At 47.1% G+C, this 11,287-nt stretch overlaps 1 long non-coding RNA gene across 2 annotated transcripts; it reads right to left on the bottom strand.

The window, feature by feature from the left end:
• Positions 1-2,409: 2,409 nt before the first annotated feature.
• LOC127687000 (uncharacterized) lies at positions 2,410-11,162 on the bottom strand. 2 transcript variants are annotated; one of them, XR_007978310.1, is made up of 3 exons: positions 10,696-11,162; positions 5,647-5,725; positions 2,410-3,474 (listed from the first exon to the last, which is right to left on the bottom strand). It is a non-coding gene; the product is annotated as an uncharacterized LOC127687000 (long non-coding RNA). The 2 variants fall into 2 exon arrangements; XR_007978309.1 differs by having other exon boundaries at positions 10,931-11,162.
• Positions 11,163-11,287: the final 125 nt, after the last annotated feature.

Genomic DNA, 11,287 nt, shown 5'->3' with positions numbered 1-11,287 from the left:
AGCTACCATCCTCTGTGAGAGCAGGTGAATCAGGGCTGTGGAAGAAAGGAAGCCGAGCTTGAGCCTGGGGAGGAAACCGATCAGAGGGGTGGGTGGTCTCTGCTTCAGTCCCTGCCCCGCCTTTCCTCAGCGGTGAACTGTGACATGGAAGTGTAACCCAAAAGAACCATTTCCTCCCCAGGTTCCTTTGGTCATAGTATTTATCACAGCATCAGAAGTCAAACTTGAACAGGTTACTTGCTACCAAGCTGGATGCCCTGAATTCTCTCGCCTGGACCCACCTGGTGGCTCAGGAGGCTTGGCTCTTGTATGTTGTCCTTCGACCTCATGTATACCATGGCACACACACATGCTCCCACCTGAATAAAAATGGAACCTGAAGCCAGGCAGTGGTGGCCACGCCTTTAATCCCAGCACTTGGAAGGCAGAGGCAGGCGGATTTCTGAGTTCGAAGCCAGCCTGGACTACAGAGTGAGTTCCAGGATTGCCAGAGCTATACAGAGAAATCCTGTCTCGAAAAAGCAAAAACAAAAAACCAAACAAAAAAAGGAACCTGAGTTGTATCTCTGACTCTGACTGGAGAGAGCATTCTAAACAGTAAAAAAAAAAAAATGCTGTGTACCCATAGGTTTTCTGATAAAAACCAAGACAGCTGTCCCCTCCCCCTTTGAAAGTTAATCCAATGGTCCTGTCAATCACCTGGACAGGAACCCCCTCCCGGGAAGCTGTGCGTTCCACGGAGTTTAAAAACCAGTTATGGAGCCTGCTCAGCCGTGCCGGTTGGCACTGAGGGCAGTCTCTGGCCCTGGCCCCCATTTCTCTTCTCCCCAGTTTCCAATTTTGGTTCCTCAAAATGCTTCGAAGCATTTTCCAAAATGTGTCTTCATCTTTCCTCCTTAACTTGGGACCTCAGACTAAGCGTGCACGAGTACGTGCCCCTTAGAGGCCCACCCTCACCAGCTTCCTGTGGTTGAGGATGGCATTGCTTCAGAAATAATTCCTGTGCTCTGCAAACCTGCTACAGGCAATGTGTCTTTTTCTGGATGCTCTTAGTTCTTGGCATGCCTTTCATTGGCCTGCACTGAGAGGCTGGGTTTAGGATTAAACCCACCTCACATGATAGATTGCATTATTGGCCCAGGTTGCAATGTTCCCGTGGCCATGTGTAAATCCATGCTTTGACCCAAACTCCCTGGTAGACAGTCTGTTTTCCCAACTCGGAATTTGGTTTAACAATGCAACTCCCTTTGTCCAATAAGATGTTACTGGGTTTTGACTCTAGCAGAGAATTAATACATGATCGTGCAGGGCCCATGAGCTTGACCATGTTGAGAACATGCCTCAGGGAGACCCCTGGTTCCAGGAGGATGTGCACCGGATGGAACAGACTTTCATCCACATAAACCATTTGGTCCTTAGCCAACTCGCAGGTCCATGCATGACCAATAAATGGTCAGAGTATGAGCCAATGAGTGTGTGTGCGTGTGTGCGTGTGTGCGTGTGTGTGTGTGTGTGTGTGTGTGTGTGTGTGTGTCTGCTTGTTACCTGGCACTAGCTGACTGATATACCTATACACTAACTAGGTCTAATACACACCAAACCAGACTCATCTACTTTTTAAATGGGAGAGGGGTTGGGCAGGAGAGCACGTACTACTCTTGCAGAGGACCCTGGTTCAATTCCCTGCACCCTCCTAGCAGCTCACAATCATCTGTAACTCCAATTCCAGAGAATCCAGTGCCCTCTTGTGACTTCTCTGGGCTCCTTACACAAGTGAAGCACATATGTATGCTAAGATGTGCGTGCATACAGATAAAAATTCTGTGTTTTAAGGTGGCAGAGGGCTGGACAGAAGGCTCAATGGTTATGAGTACTTGCCGCTCAATCAGAAGTAGAGTCCTGATCCTAGCGCACACATTGGATGGTTCCTGGGAACCTGTAACCCCAGTTTCGAGGAATCTGAGGCTCTCTTCTGGCCTCACGGGTATTCACACATCACATACGTCTGTGTGTATATACTCACACAGATATATATGCACACATAAATAAAAAGTGGAAAGGAGTCTGTCCTGCCTTGGAGACAATGGTTAGGATGGATGGTAAGACAGATTATCATTTTGTCTTTTGTTCTGTATACTTTTTTTTTAAAGATTTATTCATTTATTGTTATATGTAAGTACACTGTAGCTGTCTTCAGACACACCAGAAGAGGGCATCTGATTTCATTACGGATGGTTGTGAGCCACCATGTGGTTGCTGGGATTTGAACTCAGGACCTTCGGAAGAACAGTTAGTGTTCTTACCCGCTGAGCCATCTCTCCAGCCCCAGTTCTGTATACTTTTTATATCTTGTCCAAAGTGTCTACAATAAACATGTTTACCTTTCATAATCAGAAAAAGAAAACTCACTTTAAAAACAGAAACAAGTTCTTCTTGGTATGTTCTTGATCCATTAGTGTCCCAAACAAGGGAAATGCCACACCCTCTGGGCAGGTTTTTGAGGTCAGTTCCCAAAATGTAGTAAAGAAGTGAAAAGCTTGATTCAATGCCCAAAGAGCGGGGAAGCAAGAGTCCAGCTTGATGCTCTCTCAGCCCAGTGACTGAGAAACTGGGTTTTGATGGATGCTGAGTAGATTCACGCAAAAAACACAACTCCCACCTCAAAGGGAGGAAGAGAGAGCCAATTTTGGAGTCAAAGTTGAGTCATAGGCTGGTTCAAACATATGAGTCTATGAGGGTCACACCTAAACACAGCATAATGCAAAATATATTAGTCCCACTTCCGAAGTCCCCATAGTCTATAGAAGTCTCAGCAATGTTAAAAGTCCAAAGTTCAAAGTCTCTTCTTAGATCCATCCAGTCACCTAACCGTAATCCCTAAAGCAAGGCAAGAAACCAGTTGGGAAAACTCCAAACTCTGCATCTCCATGGATGATGTCAAAGCAGTCTTCAGATCTTTAACTCCTTTTTATATTTGTTGACTGCAACAAACTTCTTTCTCCTGGGTGGGTTCCACGTCCTGTTAAGCAGCTTTCTACAGCAGAGTGTCCATGGCTCTGGCATCTCGAACAACTTGGGATCTCCAAGGAAACTTCAGTGTTACAGCTTCTTGTTCCAATGTCTGGGATCCACACATGATCCTCTGGGCTCCTCCAAAGGGGCTGGGGTCACTTCTCCAGCTCTGCCCTCTATAGCTCTGATCCACTCTACTGCTTCTGCTGTTCTTGGTGGTCATCCCATGGCACTGGCATCTCCAATACACTGAGGTCTTCCGCTGCAACTAGGCTTCACAAATAGCCTCAGATAGGTTCTCTTCATGGTACCAAGTTTCAAATCCTTTGCATGACCCCTTCAGCCCTCGGTCATCAACTGCAACTGAGCCTGCACCTCCACCAATGGTCTTCCATGGCCTCTCACAATGCCAGGCCTCAGCTGTTCTTCATGACCCCTTCATGCCTTCAAAACCAGTACCACCTGGGTGATTCATGAGTAATGTATAAACATTACCAAGTACAGCTGCAGCATAAGCTACAACATGGGTTATCTCTGGAACACAGCTTCTTTGTGCTCTCAGAAAACACTTCCCAGAAGATTTTGCCTCGGTGATGTTGGTTTCTTCTTAATCACCACTAATTCCTTAGCTCCATCTAACCAACATCAATTGTCCCAGTAGTCCCCTCTATTCTGGACTCTAAAGCTAGAGCCACGTGACCAAAGCTGCTGAGTTCTGCTGCTTGCAAGAACTGGAACATGGCCCCCTTGTTCTATTACATTATTACTAGCTTTCTGTTTTCCAACTCCCTCACTGCCTAAGCTTGGCTGTCCTGGATCTTTGTAGATAGACCTTGAACTCAGAGATCTGCATGCCTGTCTCCTGGGATTAAAGATGTGTACCACCAAGCCTGGATTTAAGCTTTTCTTCACCTAGAAATTGTTCTGTCCCAGGCTGGCCTTGAACTCAGTGCTCTGCTTGGCCTTATCTCCCATGATTAAAGGTGTGTACCTCCATGCCTGCATCTAAATTTAGCTGGATAGCATCTTGCCCCAAAGTCTCACTCCCTTAATCTGCTATTTCCTAGAACTCAGGATTCAGCTCCATTTCACTTCCTGGTGCCTCTTTAATATTTGAACCATATATTTTATATTTTCCTTTCTCAGCTTGCTATGCTTATTCAAAATGCTCTTCAAGAGACTTAACCAGAGAGTCTCTGCTGTGATTTTTGGAGACTTCATTTTTCAACGCAATTAATCTGAGTCTCTTCACCTTAGCCTCGGGCTGACTCTTCAGTCAAGGGCAAAAAGTAGCCACATTATCAAAATACCACAAAAACAGTCTCTATGCCACATACTGAAATTCTCCTCTGAAACCTCTTGGGCCAGGTCTGCACAGTTCACATCACTCACAGCAGCAAAGTCTTCCATATTCCTACAAGCGTGGTCCATCAAACCCCACTTGAAGCCTTCCATGGCTTTCCAGATCCAAAGTCCCCAAATCCACATTCTTCCAAACAAAAGCATGGTCAGGCCTATCACAGCAATACCTCAGTCCCTGGTACCAACTTCTGTCTTTGTTAGGGTTTTACTGCTGTGAACCGACACCATGACCAAGGTAATTCTCTAAAGGATAACTAATTGGGGCTGGCTTACAGGTTCAGAGGTTCAGTCCATTACCATCAAGGTGGGAGCATGGCAGCATCCAGGCAGGCATGGTACAGGCGGAGCTGAGAGTTCTACATCTTGATCTGAAAGCTGCTAGCAGAAGACTGACTTCCAGGCAGCTAGGGTGAGGGTCTTAAGCCCAGGCCCACAGTGACATACCTTCTCCAACAAGGCCATGCCTTCTAATCCTGCCACTGCCTGGGATGAGCATATACAAACCACAATGACCCACAAGTTAGGTTTCTAGGCCTGCAGGCCTACTTCAAACCATGAAGGGAGCTATGGCCTGGTATGAAGCCAACTTGGATGATTTCTTTTCCAAAACCTTTTTTGTTGTACTTAGGGATTGAATCCAGGCCCTTACCAGGCTAAGCAAGGGCTCAGCTCACTACGTCTCCAGATCCCTTTTATTTTATTCATGTATGTATGTATGTATGTATGTATTTGTAATCAGGGTCTCTCTCTCCCTACATACGTAGGCCTGGCTGTTCTAGGACAATCTGCCTGGCCATAAACTCACAGAGTTTATGCCTCTGGAATGCTGGGACAGAAGATGTGAGCTACAGTCCAGGGCGGGGCTTGTGCCACTGCCTGTCAGAGGGCACAGGATGGCTTCTTCGGTTTTCCCTGCCTAGTAGGATACTGTGTTTCCCTCTCTCTTTACCTGCTGGTATATTAGGTATCTCCACTTGTGATGCTCCCTCCTCACCTCTGACCTGTTGGCATTTTGTGCTCCAGGCAGTTTCCTCAGTGCAGAAAAGCAGGCTTACTACTGCAACCCCTGCCCAAACATGGGTGGCTTTCTGAGGGAGGAGACAGCTGAATAGTGTTCTGAGGGAAGGGACAAAGGGGGCTTTGCCAGCTAGGGGCCCAACTTCCCTCAAGACAGCACAGGCCTCCCCTCTGAGACAGTAAGGACCTTCTTCCCAGGACGCGTGCTTCTGCCTTTCCTGATTCCAGAAAGTTCTCCCTTGCCACCAGTTTTACCTCTGCATTCTCCAGTTCCCAGACTTCAAAAGCTTCTTCCCCAAAGGTGCCCTGGCAGGTGGGAGGCAGGGCTCTGCTCCTGGGGGAGGGAGGTGAAGGGTGAGGGGTGGGGTTGGGCTTCTAGATCTTTTTTCCTAGCTTAGGAACAGCTCCAGAAGCTCGACCTTAAAACATTTTCCAGCGCATGGTGGGAGAAAGACAACGTTGACCCCAGTCAGAGAAGCCTAAAGTGTACATAGGGTCTGTGCTTTATCTTGAGGCTCCTGCAACTGGAAAGGAGAGTTTTCATTGAGTCAGGAAACACACAGAAGCCACAAGAAGAAGGTGGTGGCGCACAACTTTAATCTCAGCAATCAGGAAGCAGAGGCAGGGGGATCTCTGTGAGTTTGGAGTCAGCCTGGTCTATAGAGTAAGATCCAGGAAAGTCAATGCTATACAATACAGTGAAACCCTGGAGAGAGGGGTGGGGAGGTGAACCCTAGCACCCTAGGAGGAGCACGTGTGTGTGTGTGTGTGTGTGTGTGTGTGTGTGTGTGTATGTGTTGATGGTGGTGGTGATGTTGATATTTTTACTTCTGGCAAAAACTCCCTGTGTTGATTCTGAGAGCTATCAACCCCCTCATTCAGGCACACCATGCAGACCTTTTTGGGGTGTCACTGCCATGGGTGAATCCGCATGGCCGGTGGAGGCTAGGGCGTGTCAGGCCTCACTGACTGTTGTGTTATGTTTATGCACACTGGAATGAGTAAGGCTGGGGCCCTTGGGGCCAGCACGCCAAGCCCACACTTCCCAAATGCTTTCACAACTACAGGTAAGAAAGCAGGCCCAGAGAGGTCTGACCTGTTCAGGCATCGTTGCCTAGGAATGGTGTCATGAGTCTGCCTGGTGCCAGTGCCTGCTTGCTTAACCACCATGCCCTCCTGTCCCTCCAATCAAAGCAGCAGGGCATGTCACCGTAGGAGACCATCAGGTCCCCAGCCTGGAAGTTCAGAGGGCGTAATGACCCCCAGTGCAGTCCAGAAAGGCTTCATGGAGCAGCCAGTCTGTGGAGAATGATAGCTTTGGGGAGCAGAGATGTCCAAAAGTTGGGAGGTGCTTAGGGTGAGCATGTGAGGGAAAGGTTCCAATGCCCTAACCATCTGCAGAGAAGCTAGGATTCACAAGGGGATAAAGGGCTCGGAGAGGTAAACAGAGAGTGTGTGGGGATCCTGAAAGAGCTGTCTGCCTTGGCTAGCCTGAGAAAGAGCAGTGGAGAGACTGAGCAGTTATCTGAGCAGCACAGCACAACCTCACAGGCCATCCACCCAGAGGTCCAGGGCCCTCGCTGGGGACCTCACTGTTCTCTCAACCTGTGAGGCCACATCTGTTCCCAGATGCCCACATCTACCTACAGATGCCATCCATGACTTCTTTCTCCATAGAGTCACCTGAACTCCGGGTGGAAGATGCAGGGAGAGAGAGGACCGTCGCACAGGAACCACCATTGACTATCCAAACAGCCTTAGAGCTGCGTGGCGGTTTCTGTAGTGAGAATTTTGGAATTTTGGTTTATTTTTTTTTTAAAAAATAGAAATATTATAAGAATGTTTTAGTTTTGATTCCCAGGTGTGGGGATTCTGAGTGTGAGACATTTGGAATTGTGGGAATTTTTCAGAGGGTATATAAATACTAGGGCCCCATAGGCAGGTTTGGTGCTTGCTTGGTGGTCACTGTGTGTGTGTGTGTGTGTGTGTGTGTGTGTGTGTGGTTTGTTAGTAGTCGTGCTCAAAGAAGAAATAAATGAAGAAAGAAATAGAATCCAAGGATCTCTATCTCTTTCCTCTCTATCCTTGTTTCTCTCCTATCTGGTGATGGGGACTGAAACCCCGGTGGGGGGAGAAAGAGCCCACAGAGTAGCAAAGAACAGCTATAGCTTTCTACAGCCTTTTCTTCCCTAAGCTTCTCAGCGTTCAGGAAGGGCCTGCGGTGGCAGGGCAGGGAGTAGTCTACAACTCTCACACCGGTGCCTGGTTTCTCTGCACCAAGTTCCAGCTTGGTACTCAGGCTACTAGGACTCAGTGAAGGCATGTGCTGTAGATATTAGCAAACAACGCTCTTCCTTCCTTCCTTCCTTCCTTCCTTCCTTCCTTCCTTCCTCCTCCTCCTCCTCCTCCTCCTCCTCCTCCTCCTCCTCCTCCTTCCTCCTCCTCCTCCTCCCTCCTCCTCCTCCTCCTCCTCCTCCTCCTCCTCCTTCTTCTTCTTCTTCTTCTTCTTCTTCTCTTCTCTCTCTCTCTCTCTCTCTCTCTCTCTCTCTCTCTCTCTCTCTCTCTCTCTCTCTCTCTCTCCTTCTTTATTTTCATTTAAGACAGGGAAGGTCTCTCTGTAGTCTTGCCTGGCTTAGAACTCTCTATATAGACAGGCTTGCCTGGAACTCAAAGAGATCCACCACCAGCTTTGTCTGGAATTAAAGGTGTGGGCTATCAAGCTGGACGGAGCAACAATGTGACCTCCCTCTGACACAGGACTGGACTGTAGGGCCGACTTCCATATGCTAGAATGGGAAGGCACATAAAGGATGTGTATCTGGCTCTCAGGGTGTCTGATCGTGAGTTCCCACACAAATGCCTGTGAAGAGTTAGTTGCTGTTGCTGCTCCCTGCACCCCAGACGGACTCCACAGTCCCGACCCAATGTATGGTGCAGCGTCAAGGACACAGATGCTGGCTTGAACAAGAACCTAGCTGGGTTGAGGGGGAGGGTGATGGAGGACGTGAGGGTGAGAGAAAAGAGCTCTATATAGGCACCTGGAAGTATTAATACAGATATGCCTTGACTCTGTAATAGACTGGTGCTTAATGAAGCAATCACAAATTTAAAACATGATACTATAAAGGGCTGGGGAGATGACTCAGCTGGGAAGGTGCCTGCCCCACAAGCATAAGGACTTAGCATCTCCTCAGAGCATATATACACACACACATATATATATATACATATACACATACACATATATACATGTATGCATACATATATATGCATATAAACACACATACTTGCACACATATATATAGACATACACATGTACATCTATATATACATACATACACACATACACATACATATGCACATGCATATGCATATACACATATATATGCACATACATATACACATACATATATACATATGTATACACACATATATGTATACACACACACACACATATATATATATGTATATATATATATACATATATATATATATATGTAACACTACTAGGACTCAGTGAAGGCATGTGCTGTAGATTTTAGCAAGCAAAGTCTTCCTTCCTTTCTTTTTCTTTCTTCTTCTTCATACACACACACACACACACACACACACACACACACGGAGAGGCATGGTGGCTTGCTTTTGTAATCTTAGCACTAGGGAGGCAGAAGCAGTAGGCTCCCTGAGGCTCTCTGGCCAGCTAGTCCAATGAAATCTGTGACACCCAGGTTCAAGTAGTGACTCTGTCCTCCAAAATAAGGTGGAAGGGCTGGGGTGACAGCTCCTGGTTAAGAGCACGCACTTCCTGCTTTTCCTGAGAACTCAGGTTCTGTTCCCAGCACCTTGTCGGGCAGCTTCTCACCTGTCTATAAAGCAAGCTCCAGGACATCCAGCACAATCTCTGGTACCTGCACTCACACAACATACCCACATACGTTGCCCCACCACACATATGTTGCTAAAATTCCTTCCTAGGGGTCAGATGTGCGTCTACCTTGTCCTCCCAAGGTCTCAATGACAAATCAAGGCACAATTCCACAAAAGTTCCCTCTGGGGAGACAGTGAGCTTATGGGGCTTCCTTACAGAGCATAGGGGAGGGGTAATGACGGGGTATGGGTGCTCCTCCCCACCCCCCAACGGGCACCTGAAAAGCCTTACCCACAGGTAATAAAGGCTTCCCTGTAACCACACAGATGGAAGGAGCATCCCTTCAAACCACTCACACACACACACACACACACAGGCACACACAGATACAGACACACACACACAGAGATACAGACACACACACACAGATACAGACACACAGATACACACAGAGAGAGACAGACAGACAGACACACACAGACACACAGACACACACAGACACAAACAAAGACACACACACACAAGATACAGACTCTCTCTCTCTCTCTCTCTCTCTCTCTCTCTCTCTCTCTCTTTCTCTCTTTCTCTCTCCAGGCTTCCTGTACTCTCTAGTTCCAGGGCATGTGCTGCATTTGGAAATGGTGGGAGAAGCTGGGTAATCAGGGAGGGTCTCCTGCCCTACTCTAGTCCTCTATTTTGGGGTGTAAACAATCAACAAATACACCTGGGGTAATCTTTTCCAAGGGGGACACAGATGAGCCCCCCCAGATGGCAAATGCTTGGCATAGAGGACATTTGGTCATAATAACATAATAAAACTAATAAACAAATATATATACAGATACACTATGTGTGCACATATATGTATGTACTATATATGCATGTAGTTTTTGAGGCAGGGTTTCACCGTATGGTCCTGGCTGTCTAGGAATTTTGCTCTACCAGGCTGGCCTCAAACCCAGAGTTCAGTCTGCCTCTGCCTCCCAAATGCTGGGATTAAAGGTTTGTGGTACCACACCCAGCTAATAAAAATAAACCTTAAAAAATAAAAATAATAAGGTTGAGTGGAATAGAGGAAGATGCCTAAGTTTACCTCTGGCTTTGGCATACACAACACACACACACAAGATGAAAAATACATTATGCATGCATCACTCCGCTTGGCTTTGCACCACAGAACACTGGGGTGTGTCTATTGTTTCCTTTGGTGGGGCTGACTGGAGCTGCCACTCAATTTGGCTTTCCAGTTTTCTGAGGGTTTGAGAGTCATCTGTCATTAGCTCAGGAAAAGAGCAAAACAGTGTCTATCCAACATTATCGCGTTTATACCACAGTAAAGCAGAACCGTGTACGTACTAGAACCTGCTAAAATAGTTATGTGCCATGTACAGGAGCCCCCTTCTCCATACAGTACTCACAATGGCTGACAAACAAACCTTAAATAATATTTCCTGTTTGATGTCCAGTAATAATGAGCTTGTCCACGGGGTGATTCACATACGCCTGGTTCAGTGTTGTGTCTTCTACACAGCCCTACATCTCCAGAGCCATGTTCAACCATCTCAAACGTTCATTAATTCAACAGATATTACCTGGACGCCTGTCTGATTCATGAGTTACAAAGAGGTAAAATAGTATTTGTAGCTAGACGGCAGGAGGAAAGTAACTTACTGTCACTGGATACGTATTTCCTAAGAGCATGTCTTCTGATCTTGAGACAAATATACGTATGTGAACTCGTTGATTAATTAATGAGGGCCATCTAACCTTTCAGACGACTTTAGTTTGCAGTTTTAGTTAAAAGTCCTTCTGCCTTTGCAAACCCGGACCGGCTCTCCGGATTTTGCTAACTCCTTTGGTAGTTAAAAGCACTCTGTGTCTTTAAAAGGAGGGCGACCTGTCAAACGGGCCCCAAAACATAGGCCGAAGGCGCGTGCAGTCCCACCCACTTTCTGTGACGTCCAGCGTCCGGGCTTCTGATTGCCAGCTTCCGACGTCAATCGCGGGGTGTGCGTCTTGTTGGGACAC

This window comes from Apodemus sylvaticus, chromosome 6 (assembly GCF_947179515.1).
Source record: "Apodemus sylvaticus chromosome 6, mApoSyl1.1, whole genome shotgun sequence".
Classification (NCBI taxonomy): domain Eukaryota; kingdom Metazoa; phylum Chordata; class Mammalia; order Rodentia; family Muridae; genus Apodemus; species Apodemus sylvaticus.
The sequence above is the reverse complement of the archived record's forward strand: the minus strand, read 5'-3'. Positions and strand labels throughout refer to the sequence as shown.